We start from the raw sequence: 16,321 nt of genomic DNA, 5'->3' as shown, positions 1-16,321 counted from the left end.
ATAAGTTGTTCTCACATGCATGAAAATTCCATAAACAGACTCATTGGATTTTCTGATAAATTTTCATATATAAATTATTTTCATCTGAGTTATAAGTTATTTTCTATGAATTATAAAAGTTTAGGTTATTTTCTGGAATTAAATAAATCCAAAAATGCATTACTGTGTCATCTCCGCATCATGCTAGTGTCAGCAAGTCAACAATGCCAGGTCCAGGTCAAACCTGACAGGTGGACCCGCCTGTCATAGACACAAAGGGTTAACATGGGTTAATTAATCTTAAGTGGGGTTATTTAGCAGGCTGGGCCCATTGTGATACTAACAATGGACCGACTAACATGTAATTAACCTTAAGCTAATCCCCTGACTGTGAGGCCCAGTGGCCAGTGACTCAGACGGCGGGGTTCGTCGCCGGCGACCACAAGACACAACGGTGGCGTCGGATTACGCCGTCCGGGACCATATGGTCGACGGAGGGCACCCACGGGGATGTGGGACTGACCCGCATCCATTGGTGGCATCTATTCGTGTCGGGGGTGGGTCGAACTGACGACGGCGAGAGCAAAAGCGGCGGTCGGAGCACGGGGTCGATGGAATCGAGGCGCAGGAGCACCTCATGAGCAACCGTAGCTACCCACGGACTCCTGGGAGGCTCCTGAGCACACTGACGTGCTCATGATATAATTTTTATGTTAAACAATATATTTTATATAAGTCAAATTGACGACATAGATATACGTGGATGCCTTTTAAACTGTGACGGAGGAAGTATTAATTGTAGAAGTCTCTCGAATATGAGCTACTAATGATTCATCGTGTGACATGCATTGACCAAATGAGCAAACAACATCGTGCATGATGCAATGATATTGATTGATAGTCTTGTTGTGCGGCTCTATGAGATTTCAAGATCAATTCTTTATAGTACTATCTCCCAAGTTCTTCTAGGTCGTCCGATAAGCTTCCATGAACAAATCCTTTGTCGACCCACATGCCAACAATTATATTGCTATCAAAGACTGTTTTTAAGGAGAAGGGAGTAGTGCAAAAAGCATTGGTTCATGCAAGGAGATAGATCTTCATAGCTTACATATATAATATAGTTTAGCTCTTTAATTTATATATAGTCTGTATTATAAAATATTCAAGACATCATAAATCTATGGACCGATGTATCAGTATACATCTTCAACTATTTGCATATTTATTTTCAATTTTATTAAAACTTTAAATGTCACAAATTGATTTTTTGAAAATTCCGGGCTCCATGAAGCCCGGGAGCCAAAAATCCTCTCTCCTGAAATTCACCGAAATAAAGAAAACAACGACTGAAATTTCCGGCAACAGTATCGCTTTGTTTTTGTGTGCTACACCAGTGCGCGGTTGTCCGTCATCTTCCTTCCGTTCTGAACTTTTTCCCCAAATTCTCCTTCGCGGCGGCGAGGGCAGAGGCAGAGGCAAGATCTTGCGGCCGCGAACGCCACCGCCGTGTAGGTTTCAAGCGGACAGATCGGTCCACCGGCACCGCCGGCCAAGTTCGCGCGACAGCGGTGAGGACAAGCAACGGCTGTCTCCCGTGTCTGCGTTCTGCGTCAAAGAAATAGCAGGTCCGAGCATATCTTCTTCGCTTCCGTGAAATTCGTTGGGGGGAAAGGAGAGGTTGCTTTCAAATCGATCGCCCAGTTCCTATGATTCTCCTCCAATCCGTCTAATCGCATCAGCACTAGAGGAAACCACTGGGATTTCTCAAAATTTCTCGAAGGAGGGGTCCATATTGATGGTTAGTGTTCCGTAAGATACAGTGCGGTTTTTGGGTCTGTTATTAATTGTGCCTGTAGGGTGCGCTGGGTTTGGGAATTCTTTTCGAAACGTCGGATGCTAGTATGTTAATCCTGAATGTACTATTTCGAAGTTTTTGATTGTACTAGTAAAAGTGCCCCTGCGTTGCACCGGGTTAGATTGTCTATTTTTGGATAATAAATTTTGTATTTGAGAAGTCCCTCCTCCTCCTCCCCTCATGTCCTCCATCAACATCTACTTGAGCTCTGCATCGTCATTGAAGTGCAAGTGGATATCCAAACTCATGATACATCTATAGCAACTTAATAATACCTATAGAAACTCCCAAAGCGGAAGAAAATAAAAATACTATCAAACAATCAACTTCCAAACTTCAATCAAACAGGGACCAATCAGACTTCAAGCACTACAACAGGAATTAGTTGACAAAATGATTGTATCAACTTTGAGACATGAATCAAACACGGAGCAATCAGTCTTGAAGCACTACAGTACAAATCAATTGACAAATTACTCTATCAACTTTCAGATTTGAAGCACTACAAACTTGAATCAACTTTCAGAATCTATTACATACTAATAATGTAAATGCAGAGTGTGTGACACAACTATATCGGGATTGAGGGGGACTTATAGTCTGCACGTTGGTGTCATCAGTAATTATTGTTTGCATGTCCGAGAGGAGAACCTCCTTGGCCTCCACCTGCGTTCAACCGACCGCCTTAGACACTTGCATATGCACACACAGTATACATCAGAATCAGGCCAAATCTGAAGAACAATATAGTTTGCACATAATTCTATCAGTGTCAGGATAGATGAATTAATACACCAGATGTGGTTGTGGACTAAAAAGAATATCATTGTCATTAATTTAAGGCTAGAATCTGAAGTTTGACGAAAGAACATAGCAAAAAATGAACTTGACTATGTAAATAGATCAATTACTTGCCTGGTTGTAAGTACCAGTTTTTTATTTTGAGAAAATCTGAACATCCAGACCAGTGATATTGACATCACACTCAAACTCTCTTGTTGTTAACTACAAATAGAATCCATTTATGTAGGGGTTCATGATGTGTTGCTTGTCAGTAAAATATAATCTACTGTCGGCAACAACTAAATTCTGAACAATTACTTCTGGTGAGCTTAGAATCGATTAAGCTATTGGAGATTGATAATATAGTGTCAAGATTTTAACAAAGAAAGCATCATTCTACTGGTAGTGAAGGGGAAAGGCATCAAAGAGAACACCTACAGAAGGATTAATGGAACCTGACTACTGGTCCCTTCTTTTTTTTCATGATTGCAGAAGGTATAAATTAACAGAATGAGAATGCACCAGAATTAGGAGCAAGCACATTAAAATGCACACCAAATTGATGCATGTATTTCCTTGCAGCCAAACAACATGACAAAATGATGAAGCATCACGGTGGCCAAGTTTTTTGCACTCTTTCTAAAACAGAACATGGAGCCCTCACTGTCAAGAACTAAAGCATGCATAATTATGTTAAATTTCTAATAGTAGGATTTGGGGTGTTTTAACACAACATTTGATTGGTTTGCTAGGGTTACTTTTGGGTAACCTATGCCAATATAAGGGATTTTGCTATGTACGAAAAATTAACTGATGATGGATCCTTGTCCTCTTGTTATGTTAGCTCAGGCATTTTAGGTTCATGCTTTCTTTCTTCAGCTTAGATGAAGTGCAACACAAATATGTTGGCTTCAGTACTACCTTTTGTATTTATTATCTATATTTGCGTTACGTATTTTCTATCCACGCAGTCTAGCTTCAGTTAGTATATGTGATAAGTTATATCCCAATTTTGTATCCTTTGCTCCTTGAACGCCTAATATGTACGGTAACTAACTTCCTTGAACGCCTAATGAGTCACCACGAACAACACGTGATCAACTGACTACCTTTGAAATGGCCGATTACGCAGAACCGCTCACAGATGCTTCTGTTCGTCGCAGCCGTTGTTTGGATGGAACAGCCAAGCTTTGCAAGTTTGAATGCCAACCTCTAGATCCACTGCCGGACACGGATTGTTTGTTCTGCAGGACAGGATCCAATTAATGAAAGTAAGGTCAGGACTTGAACAAGGCAAGAGAAATCTCCAACAAAAATGATCGAGTCATCACTTTTAATCGCTGGTAACATGTGCAAACTGAACCTTTGAAAAATGAAGGCTGACAGTGAAACACCACCATATACCAAACCTGCACAAGATGTATGTAGTCCGCCGTCGGCGGTTGTTGGGGCAGGGTTCAATATGTATGAACAAATAATCCACCTGTTCCAATATCGCGCAAACATATTTTAATTAGCATTGACCTGTACTCACAAAAAAAGGGTAAGGAAAAATAGTCGCTTTATGCCAACAAGGATGGAGCAATCACGCTGATGGATCAATCACCATATACACTTGCAACAAGAAATGAACACGGTATGGGAAATCAATGAATCCAAATGCTCACGTCTTTACCTTTGAGTTGGTCCTCAACAGATGAACCTGCCAAGTTGGAAACTGGAACTCTAAAGGACCAGCCTAGACTGCTGACGAAATCTATCAGCCTAGCATGGGATTTATTAGACGGACGAAATCTAGACTGCGGAGACATGGATGATGCGGGGAGGTTGAAGGAGGAGGGAGAAGGCCGGCGTAGGGAACAACCTCGGATTCTGACAGGCGGCGGCGCTCCGGCGAAGGGGTCAACGCCCCGGCCGAGCGGTTCCTTCCGCCGCACTTCGCCGCCCCGCGCGCCTCCGCCTCCAGCCTCGGCGGGATCCGGCCCGGATCGCCATGGATCCGGCCGCCCCACGCGCCCCTCGGCCTCGCCTCCACCTCTGACCACCGCCGCCTCCTCCTCAGCCAGATCGGATCCACCCCATCCCTGGACCGGTGGAGGACAGGGACTTTTTCTTAAAAACGAAACGTTTTTTTCCACTTAATGAAGGACCGCGGGTTTATTGTGAAAAAACTGAGGGACTTTTTTGTAAAACAGCCAACGACGGACGACAGAAGCCGTACGCGCTTTATTAGTAGGTAAGATACTCTGTTAGACCGCCTAGTTTGTCAGATAAACATGATACCATCAGACATGCTACCAAAACGTATCTTTGTACTTATTATATTTTTTTTACAAACATAACACTAGAGGTTGCTGGGTAAAGTTCTTCACTCAAATATTGTGAAGGTCAACATACATGTACATTGCTTTTTGGGCAAGAGTTTCTTTTTAAACCTTTAAGAGTATGTGGTGGTAGCTGATTTCACACATATTTGCTTCAAACTACTGTATGAAATAGTTAGTTTATTCAAATTTTTCTTCCTGACATTTTCCTTGAACTCAAAGCCACAGGTCTCACAAGCAGTGTAAACATACAAATTAGAGTAAAACTGATGAATGTACTTACAGATGGAAATTTTGATGGATTTTATTCGAACAAACAAATTACAGATATTTTATTTGTTCACTCATGTAGTGCTAAAAATGTTTCTCTGATTGACACGACTTCAGTATAAACTTCTTGCATAGTTGGTCGGTCTTTTGGTGAATCCACAGAGCATTTTAGACCTAGTTTCACCAGTTGCATTGTACATTCTTGCATGCCGACCATTACATGTGTCCCATGGCCTGAAGGTTTACTTGTGTGTTCGCCCTGGTATTGTGGAATGAGATCAGGCTCTAGAATATCACCAATCTTGCAAGGAAATGCCAGTTCCACAAACTTGTGGAGACCATGTCCATCCTTAAACATCTCATCTGTTGGGTTCTTTCCCATCACCATTTCTAGTAGAATAATTCCATAGCTGTAGACATCCCCCTCAGTAGACATTTTGCTACCCATGCCATACTCTGCAAAATTTGCAAATATGTCCTGTAAAATCCTTTCGACTGCTTTTATATGTAATGTTATTTTTGAAATGGTTGTATTTGTTCTTTTGTTGATAGCATATTACATTGGATACGTAATTTAGGTCTACATAATTCTGCTGCTCCCAGTACATCATAATATCTTTTTGATAAGGGTAAACGTGATTTCCTTTTAGAAATAATAAAGGGCAGGGGGTAAACATGATCTTCAGGGAAGTACAACTTAATTTGAATATATTGGCAATATAATAATAAAATATGTACTCACCTGGTGCAATGTATCCAATCGATCCTCTTGCCCCTATCAAGCTTTCGGATGGGTGGTCAAAAAGAAACTTTGCTAATCCAAAGTCACCAACATGAGCACACATGTCATCGTCCAAAAGGATATTGCTTGGCTTTAGATCACAATGGATCAAAGGAGGTATGCATCTGTTATGGAGATAGTCCAAGGCAGCAGCTATGTCTGTCGCAATTCTTATCCTTATCCCAAGATTCAGTTGCCTTTTTGAGCCATGGTTGTCCAGTACGGGATGAAGCCAACTTTCTAGGCTACCATTTGACATGTGCTCAAGAACTAGAGCTTTGAACTCATTTCCTGATGGATCAAGTGTAGAACACATGCTTAACACCCTTATGAGATTTCGATGGCGTGTGTATTTCAGGGCCTCACACTCAGCAATGAAACTTTTTGATGCTCCATCGTGATCAAGCCTGAACACCTTGACTGCAGCTATGCATGGTTCGGCCAAAAATGTACCCCTATAGACAGATCCACACCCTCCCACACCAACCAGGTTAATAGAAGAGAAACCACTTGTTGCCTTGTATAGATCATGATATGAAAATCTTTTCCACCCCTCGGAATGCTGGTTGATTGGTTGTTTAGTTGCTTCCCGCTTTCTGTGTATAATGGCTATGGCACATATTAGTGAGACTAGAACAATGGTAACAATCGGAACCACCACCATTAAAACATATGAACTCCCTTTTCTCTTGAATGTGGACTTAATACAAGGTTGTAGTTGCAGCATTTGAGAATTTGTGCAGAGATTTTTGTTTCCTTGGATGGGCACCTGACTTGAATTGCAAAACACACCAGTTGTAGGTACCGCCCCTTGAAAGTTGTTGAAGGACAGATTCAGAAGCTGCAAAGAGCTGAATGACTCGAAGAAGCTTGGGATTTCACCAGACAAGCTGTTCTGCGACAGATCCATCTCAACAATGCCTCGCAAGATCATAAAAGATCCAGGAATGTTACCTTCAAGATAATTTGCATCTAAACGAAGTGACTCCAAGCGAAGGCACTGGCCGAGACTGTTAGGAATTTTTCCAGATAGCTGGTTGTTGGAGAGATTAAGGAGCTCAAGATTATTTAAGCTGCTAACTTCTGATGGTATCAGTCCGGTTAGTTTGTTATATGACAAGTCCAAGCCTTCAGAAAGTGAGGAAAGTGAAAACAGTTTTGGAGGAATGCTTCCATGAAAGGTATTGCAAGAAAGGTTTAGTCTAGTCAATCTTCTGCATCCCGCTAAACTGGCAGGTATCGACCCACTTAATATGTTCTTCTCCAGATAAAGTTCACTTAGCTTCTCAAGGTTTCCAATTGATCGTGGGACTTCTCCAGAAAAATTGTTTTCTGCTAAATTGAGGACAAACAGAGTCTGAATATATCCAAGTGTAGCAGGAATATTCCCTGAGAGGAAATTTCTCTCCATATGAATAAGAGCGAGACTGCTGAGATTTCCTATATCTGGATGTATGAAACCAGTTATTTGGTTATCATTGAGAAGCAACAACTGCAAGTTTTTCGGAAGATTGCCAATGGAAGTAGGTAACTCTCCTTGAAGATTATTCCTATCCAAGTATAACTTCTGCAACTGGGTGCAACTTGTTAGTGAGGACAAGAAAGTCCAGTCACCAGCTTCAAGCAGATTGTCACCCAGATCTAGTGTGACCAAGTTTGTTAAAGGGCCCAGAGAAGGAATGACACCACTGAATGCGTTGTTGCGGAGGCCAAGGTATTTTAGGTCGGAGGCATTGGCCAAAGAAGCAGGTACTGGGCCGTCAAACTGGTTACCTTGCATTACCAACATCTGAATTCTCAGAAGTGTATAGCCAATGTTTATTGGAATTCTCCCAGATAGCTGGTTGGCTCCAAGGCCAAGATAAGTTAGAGATGGGATTGCATATATAGTTGGAGGAACTCCGCCTGACAAATTGTTATATGTCATGTCTAATACTTGCAAACCTAGAAGGCTACCTAAGCTCTCTGGAATGGTCTCTTGCAAGTTGTTCAGAGCAAGCAAGAGGAAAGATAGGGAAGAAAAGTTCCCTAATGAGCTAGGTATGCTCCCTGAAAGGTTATTGCTAGTCAATCCAAGATATTTCAAGGGCGAGGATGCATGAGAGAAGGACGGGATTGACCCGGAAAAACCATTGTAAGAGAGATTTAAGGTGTAAAGCAATGAGCTATTGAATAGTGCAGGAGGGATCTCTCCATGGAGCTTGTTTGATGCAAGGTTGAGGTAAGCAAGCGAGGAGGAATTTGCTAGGAAGCGTGGGATTTCTCCTACGAATGCATTTTTGTCGAGAGAAAGCTTGGTTAGACGTGAGTTTCCTCCTAGGAACTGAGGAATGGTGCCTGAAAGTTTGTTCCTTGCCAAGGATAATATAGAAAGGTTCCGAAGCAAGGCAAGCCCGGGTGGGATGTGCCCCTGAAGAAAGTTGTCACTGAGAACAAGCTGCTCCAGGGATGAACTTTGAGCAAGAGCTGAAGGGATCTCACCTTCCAGGAGGTTGCTTGACAGGCTAATGATCTCGAGGCGGGAGCACATTGATAGCGCATCGGGGATCACACCGCCGACGGAGTTGATGCTGAGGTTGAGGTGTCTGAGTTGTGCCAGGCGGCCTATCTCCGAGGGAATGCTGCCGCTGATCTTATTGCCCGGCATGTTTATCCTGATCAAGAAACTGAGGTTGCCAATGCAAGGAGGGATCTGACCGGTAAGGTTCAGCGATATGAGGTCTAGTGCGCCAACGCGAGGTGCTGCGCTCTGCATGGTCCTGCATGTCACACCACGCCATTGACAGAAGCTCTGGGAGTCATGTCGCCATGTTGCCAACGCTCCAGTGGTGAGGTTGCTGGCAAGGCCAGACTTGAGGCAGAGGAGCGTCTGCCGGTCGGCCTCAGAGTTGTTCCAAGATGGAGCTGCAGCATCAAGGGAGTGCGTGTAGGGGAAGAAGGCCGCCAAAATGGTCGATAGAAAAAGAAGCAGTGCAGGGAAAGATGGTTCCATGTGAGTAGCTAGATGAAAACTGCTTCATGTATTGTGTTTTAGCTTGCTTATTTTGGATTTATGAGCATCATAGTGCTTTCTGTATGTGGCCGGGGTGGGGGGTGGGTGGGATGTACTTCTGAGTCAATAGTCAAAATGGCAGCAAGTTGGCAAGTTGGTTGAGACATGCTTGTGCATTCTGCATTGCCATAAAATGCTCTTTATATATCTGTAATAAGTGCTTTTGAATATATTAAATTTATTGATTTACTATTGATCTTGGCAGGTTAGGGATTCAGGAGTCAGCACTGGCAGCTTGAATAACTAAAGTTGTTTTCATGGCACGTGTTTCTCAAAGTCAAGGAATTATTTTATAAGCCCAAGCTGCCAGAAATGGTCTAGTCAAACTCAAACGGGAAATGGATGAATCGAATACAATCTTTTTTGAAAAGGTATGGCGAATAAATCCCAGGCAATGGTTTCTGCCCAAAAACATGCGGTCCGCCCTCTGTATATTTCACCTCTATTTCCTTCTTAATGAATACGCTGCATTACTCCCAGTTGGTAAAAAAATAATACTATTCTGAGGCAGAACTTATCTTTTAGGATTTACCATTTAAATATCAGTAGAGTACATTGTACTCTTTTTACCTGGGTGTTTAATAGTAACAGAATAACAGACACAGTGGCACCGTCTGTATTCTGCACTCACGGAAATTTTCCAACATTTGTAGGAGCACCGTGCGCAACCATGCTACTCACAGATGGTGCATGGTGCTAACCATATTAAGTTCCAGTTGTAAATAATTTCATTGTGGAGAACTTTATCAAAATAGCTTAATTCACTATTCTACAAAGCCACTTGTTTATATGAGTGGTCGCTTTCTGTTTCAGTTGTGGTGGTTAGTTTGGTTGCCCAACTTCAATGATCTTGGCAAGTTTGAATTGCGGTCTCCTGTAGTTATATTTTATAGAATAGATACACATCTTTTGCACATTCTAGAAGCAAAGATACAGACGTCTAATCTCAATTTTCTGTGATATTTGTTAAACAATGTACAACAAGGAGATATCCTCAACCGAAGCTAGGAGTAGTTAGACAAGATAGATACTCATGTAACTCTTTATCTTTCCTATCTCTTGTTTACTTCTTCCTCAAGCTATATCTCTAGCAACAACTTGTACGCGTGTTTGGGCTCGCAACCCCTCTATATAAACACGTAACGCGTCGGCCAAGATGGCTAAGACGTTTCCGCCATCTCGCACATGGTATACAGAGCAATCTTCCTCCATCAAACCTAGCTAGTCCACCTCCACCCAAGTGCGCAGCCGGCATGTCTTCCTCCTCCCATCAGCCGTTGCTCACCGGCGGGGTTCCGGAGAAACTCTCCCGCACCAACTACGTCTTGTGGCGAACCCAGATCACGCCACAGCTGTGGGGCGCCGGCGTCTACCACTATGTCGACGGTACAACACCCGAACCGGCAAAAGTCCTAAGCAGCAAGGACACTGCCGGGAACGAGTCCTCTGAGCTAAATCCCCTTCATCCAATCTGGATGAGGGAGGACCAGCAGGTCCTTGGCTACCTGCTCCAAAACCTCTCCAAAGAGGTGCTCGTCACGGTGACCACGATCACCACGGCGCGAGAGCTCTGGGTGGCATTGGCGAGCATGTACTCGTCCCAGTCACTCAGTCGCGTCAACAACATCCGGACTACGCTGATCAACGCGCAGAAGGGAAACCAATCGGTGGCCTCCTACTTCGCCGCCATGCGTGGCTTCGCCGATGAACTTGCAGCAGCCGGCAAGGCCATCCAGGACGACGAGCTCATATCCTACATCATCCATGGGCTCGATCAAGACTATCAGCCCCTGGTCTCGGCCTTGGACGCTCGCGCCACTCCGGTAACTCTTGACGAGCTATTTGCTATGCTTAGTAATTTTGACCAGTGCATGGCACAATACCACGGCTCCAGCGGCGGCTTCAAGTCGTCAGCAAACTCGGCTTCCAGGGGTCGTGGCGGTGGCTCTCGTGGCTTCTCCCGTGGCAGGGGACGTCGCGGTGGTGGCTCCCCTCGCGGCAACTCCAAAGGACGCCGTGGCGGTAGCACCAACAGATCTAGACCAAATATGCCTCGCTGCCAGATTTGTGGCAAGCTTGGTCATACGGCAAAAGACTGTTGGTACCGCTATGATGAAGATGACAACTCCTCGCAAGATGAAGAAAAGGTGGCCGCGGCCGCAGATGGATCCTATGGCGTCGACACCAACTGGTATGTTGACAACGGCGCCACAAACCACATCACCAACGAGCTGGAAAAAGTCACCATGAAGGAGAAATACCGTGGAAAAGATCAAATCCACACTGCAAGTGGAGAAGGTATGGGCATATGTCACATTGGTCACTCAATTCTTAATACCCCTAGTAGAAAAATTCATCTTAAGAGAATCTTGCATGTTCCTCGTGCTCACAAAAATCTTCTTCCCGTTCATAGAATTGCCATTGATAATCATGTGTTCCTTGAATTTCATCCCTATTTCTTTTTGATCAAGGATCAGGCAATGAAGAAAATTCTCTATCGCAGTAGATGTGTTCGAGGGCTCTACCCATTGATCCCAGAGTTTAGAAGATACAATAAACAAGCTTGTGGCGCCATCAAGCTTTCATCCACCAGATGGCACGATCGTTTAGGACATGCCTCTTTCTCTTTAGTTGAAAAACTACTTAGGAAAAATAAGCCCCCGTTTGTTGGTGAGTGCAATATCGAAACTATTTGTGATTCTTGTCAGTGTGCTAAAAGTCATCAATTACCATATCCCATATCCACCAGTGTCTCCACCAAACCTTTACAGTTGATTTTTTCTGATGTGTGGGGACCTGCTCCCTCCTCTGTTGGTAGACACACTTAATATGTGAGTTTTATTGATGACTACAGCAAATTGTCACGGATCTATCTTCTTAAGAAAAGATCCGAGGTGTTTCAAGTTTTCCAAAACTTTCAAGCACTAGTTGAACGAAAGTTTGACAGCAAAATAATTGCTGTCCAATCTGACTGGGGAGGAGAATATGAGAAACTCAACTCCTTTCAAAGTCTCGGCATATCCCACCACATATCTTGTCCTCATGCTCACCAACAGAACGGGTCAGCAGAGCGTAAGCATAGACATATAGTTGAAGTTGGTCTAGCTCTCCTCGCAGGAGCCTCCATGCCCTTAAAATTTTGGGACGAGGCCTTCCTCACAGCCGTTCACATCATCAACATGCTACCAAGCCATGTCATTCACAATGAAACACCCATAGAACGTCTCCTCCATGTTAAACCCGATTACACATCTCTCCGTGTATTTGGATGTGCCTGTTGGCCGAACCTACGTCCATATAACAATCGCAGAATCATGTTGCGCTCCAAGCAATGTGCTTTCCTTGGTTATAGTGCTCAACACAAAGGAGTTAAGTGTCTCGACATCTCCACTGGACGAGTCTATATTTCTCGAGACGTTGTTTTCGATGAGACAAAATTTCCTTTTGCCAATCTCCACCCAAACGCCGGTGCTCTCCTCCGCAAGGAAATTTTACTCCTACCGTCCTCTCTATCCGGCTATGATCAAAGGGGGATTACTAATTGTGATGATCATATGATGACTAACCCTAACAACCTCCTTGAGTATTGTGATGATGCAGAAAACAACAGGCACACCCCGGACGAAAACACTGAAGCAAACGGGGAACAAAACAGTGCAAACGGGGAACAAATCGGCCGTTATTTCATGTGTCGCAGCCCATGGGACAAATCCTCCTCGGATCCGCCGCAGCACAGAGCATCAGTCTCGGATCTGCCGCCATGCAGAGAATCAGCCTCGGCCCCCGCGTCCAGCAGCAGCGGCGCAGTTACGGGCGGGCGGCCGGCTAGCACTGGTCCGAGTCGATCGCGACTTGCGCCCCAATCACAAGTCTACAAGCGGCGCGCTGTGACTCGCCGAACCACCAACGGGCCCACGCAATCATTGGGCCATAATGACGCCGAGCAGCCTCGCGGATCCTTTGTGGCCCAAACCTCCGTCACGCAACAGCCAGAGGCCACAGAAAATCCCCGCGCCTCGACAGCACCAGCAGCAACAGGCGACACGCCCGACGCTGTTGGAACAACACCTGACAGCGAGTCAGGAGAGGATCAACCTGGTGGCACTCCAGGATCCTCTACGCCAGCTATTTCTGCGGAAATACCAGTGGCCTCTACGCAACGTCATACACGGCTTCGACAGGGGGTAATTAAACCCGTTGATTATAAACATATTACAAAATATGGATTTGTTTGCTCAACAGGTGAACCAGGAGAACCCAACACCTTGGAAGAAGCACTTGGTAAGGAAAATTGGCGAAAAGCAATGCAAGATGAAATTGTGGCACTCAAGAAAAATGAGACGTGGCATCTTGTTCCTCCACAACAAGGTAAAAATCTTATTGATTGCAAGTGGGTCTTGAGGATAAAACGAAGAGCTGATGGAACAATTGATCGATACAAAGCCAGACTTGTTGCAAAAGGGTTCAAACAACGGTATGGTATTGACTATGAGGATACCTTTAGTCCAGTGGTCAAAGCTGCCACCATCCGTCTTGTTTTGTCTATTGCTGTGTCCAGGGGGTGGAGTTTATGACAGCTAGATGTACATAATGCGTTTCTACATGGTGTTCTGGAGGAAGATGTTTTTATGAAACAACCTCCTGGGTTTGAAAATCCACATGCACCATCCTATGTGTGCAAACTTGACAAAGCTTTGTATGGTTTGAAACAAGTTCCAAGAGCATGGTATTCACGTCTCAGTAAAAAGATGCAAGCACTTGGTTTTGTCCCTTCCAAGTCAGACACTTCGTTGTTTATTTATAACAAGTTAAATACGTCCATATTTGTTCTCATATATGTTGATGACATCATTGTAACCAGCTCATCTGATGAAGCCATAACAGGACTGCTAAAAGACTTGAGTACAGAATTTGCACTACTTAGGAGATTTACACTACTTCCTTGGGATAGAAGTAAAAAGGCACAAAGATGGTCTTCATCTCTCTCAAGCTAAGTATGCTGCAGATCTGGTTAAAAAGGCTGGTTTACAGAATTGCAAACCTGCTCCCACTCCTTTGTCTAGCACAGAAAAACTATCTCTAGTTGAAGGAGAACCTCTGAGCTCAGATGACAGTACAAAGTATAGAAGTTTAGTAGGGGCACTTCAGTATTTGACACTCACTAGACCAGATATCTCATTTGCTGTTAACAAAGTCTGTCAATTTCTTCATGCTCCTACTACAGTTCACTTCACTGCTGCAAAACGTATAGTAAGATATGTGAAAAATACTTTCAGCATTGGCCTAAATTTCAGCAAGTCACCCTCTACACTTGTCAGTGCCTTTTCTGACTCAGACTGGGCAGGATGTCTAGATGATAGGCGTTCAACTGGTGGCTTTGCAGTTTTCTTTGGACCTAACCTAATATCTTGGTGTGCAAGAAAGCAAGCTATTGTCTCTAGATCCAGCACAGAAGCAAAATACAAGGCACTTGCCAATGCAACAACAAAGATCATATGGGTACAATCCATTTTGAAGGAACTAGGTATGAAGAATACTAAAGCACCATGTTTATGGTGTGATAACCTTGGTGCCACCTATTTGTCTGCAAATCCAGTCTTTCATGCTAGAACAAAGCACATTGAGATAGACTTCCATTTTGTTCGAGAAAGAGTTGCAAACAAACTCTTGGATATTCGGTTCATACACTCTAAGGACCAAGTAGCAGATGGGTTTACCAAGGCTCTACCTTCGAGAAGTTTTGAAGACTTCAAACATAATCTCAACTTGATGAAGTTGTGATTAAGGGAGGGTGTTAAACAATGTACAACAAGGAGATATCCTCAACCGAAGCTAGGAGTAGTTAGACAAGATAGATACTCATGTAACTCTTTATCTTTCCTATCTCTTGTTTACTTCTTCCTCAAGCTATATCTGTAGCAACAACTTGTACGTGTGTTTGGGCTCGCAACCCCTCTATATAAACACGTAACGCGTCGGCCAAGATGGCTAAGACGTTTCCGTCATCTCGCACAATATTGATACAAGCATAGTTTGCCGCACATGCCTTACTGAGTTATCCACGAAGGTACGGTGATGGTACACAAGTTGACCGCTCCATCTAGCCACTTGGACTATAGTAAGTTTCTCTGACTTCAACTGCCCATGGGATGATGCACATTATATATGCACACATTTGGTGCCTATGGTTCTCGACTTCTTGTGCATCGTCAAGCCAACTGCTCCTGATTCCTGAAGCAGTAAAAAGAGCAAGCTTTGGGATTGACAACAATGGCTACGACACCACCAGTTGGCTCTCCGCTCTCTGCCTCACCTGCTGCTCAAAGCACCCCCGACCCTGGCCTTGCCACTGGTGTCTCTGCTAAAGGCACCCCCACGCCTGGCCCTTTCAGTGATGGTGGTGTTGCTGCTGCTCAAAGCAAGCCCGAAGTTCCTGGCGATCACCCTATCAGCCGTGAGTACATATGTTTTTGCTTTCTTACTCAATTTCACAATGTTTGGTCTTTGTCATTTACTGCTAGTTGGTTCAAAACTGCAACACTTATTATGGATTGGAGGTAGTAACATCTACAATACCAAATTAGTCTCATTAGATTCGTCGCAAAGTATTTTTTTATTATATATGTGTGATGGTGTAGATATCAGCATGTTTTTCTGTATACTTTACTTGGTTAAACTTACAGAAGTTCGACTTGTGACAACTAGAACCTCAACTAATTTGGAACGGAGGTAGTATTTGATTACAGAAGCTTTTATAATACAAATAGCTGTCAAGTCATATAACAGTTGTTTTATTGGATGCTTGTGATTGCAGACGATTCAGTTCCCAGGCCTCCCGTCTCCAACGCATAAATTCTTGTTCTGCCTCGGAAGTCCTACCTATTGTTGTGCAAGTTAAACTGTAATACGTTTGTTCCCTCTTGTTCAGTATACACTGTGAACCCAAAAATGGATCTGGTGAAATTGGTAACTGCTGCACTTGTTCTTATAGCTAATGTTGTAAGCATGGAAATATGTCTCGAATACATGCATCTGGTCAATGGTACTGTTACCTATGGCAGTGTGATTCAGACATCCTTGGTGACATCATCCAACGGGAGTGCAGGCGGAGTAAGATCAAGTAGAATTATTCTTAGGCTTGTACTGTACTGTACTTGTTATTTCTCTTCAATGAAATGAAGCACAATGCGCTCATGTGTTTTCTTGAGAAAATAAAGCCCTTGGGGGCAAAGTACAATCAAATATGTGTTACTTGGGCATCAGACTACTGATAC

The 16,321-nt window shown here is 43.7% G+C and overlaps 2 long non-coding RNA genes across 6 annotated transcripts; one reads left to right on the top strand and one right to left on the bottom strand.

The window, feature by feature from the left end:
- Positions 1 to 2,198: 2,198 nt before the first annotated feature.
- LOC123409829 lies at positions 2,199 to 4,645 on the bottom strand. 5 transcript variants are annotated; one of them, XR_006612911.1, is made up of 4 exons: positions 4,485 to 4,645; positions 4,030 to 4,103; positions 3,730 to 3,864; positions 2,199 to 2,529 (listed from the first exon to the last, which is right to left on the bottom strand). It is a non-coding gene; the product is annotated as an uncharacterized LOC123409829 (long non-coding RNA). The 5 variants fall into 5 exon arrangements; XR_006612910.1 differs by having other exon boundaries at positions 3,984 to 4,103; positions 4,296 to 4,643; XR_006612912.1 differs by having other exon boundaries at positions 3,984 to 4,103; positions 4,485 to 4,642.
- A 9,371-nt stretch (positions 4,646 to 14,016) lies between these two features.
- LOC123409831 lies at positions 14,017 to 16,087 on the top strand. The gene is made up of 2 exons (XR_006612914.1): positions 14,017 to 15,501; positions 15,862 to 16,087. It is a non-coding gene; the product is annotated as an uncharacterized LOC123409831 (long non-coding RNA).
- The last annotated feature ends 234 nt before the right edge of the window (positions 16,088 to 16,321 follow it).

Source organism: Hordeum vulgare, chromosome 7H, assembly GCF_904849725.1.
Source record: "Hordeum vulgare subsp. vulgare chromosome 7H, MorexV3_pseudomolecules_assembly, whole genome shotgun sequence".
NCBI classification, from domain to species: Eukaryota; Viridiplantae; Streptophyta; class Magnoliopsida; order Poales; family Poaceae; genus Hordeum; species Hordeum vulgare.
The sequence above is the reverse complement of the archived record's forward strand: the minus strand, read 5'-3'. Positions and strand labels throughout refer to the sequence as shown.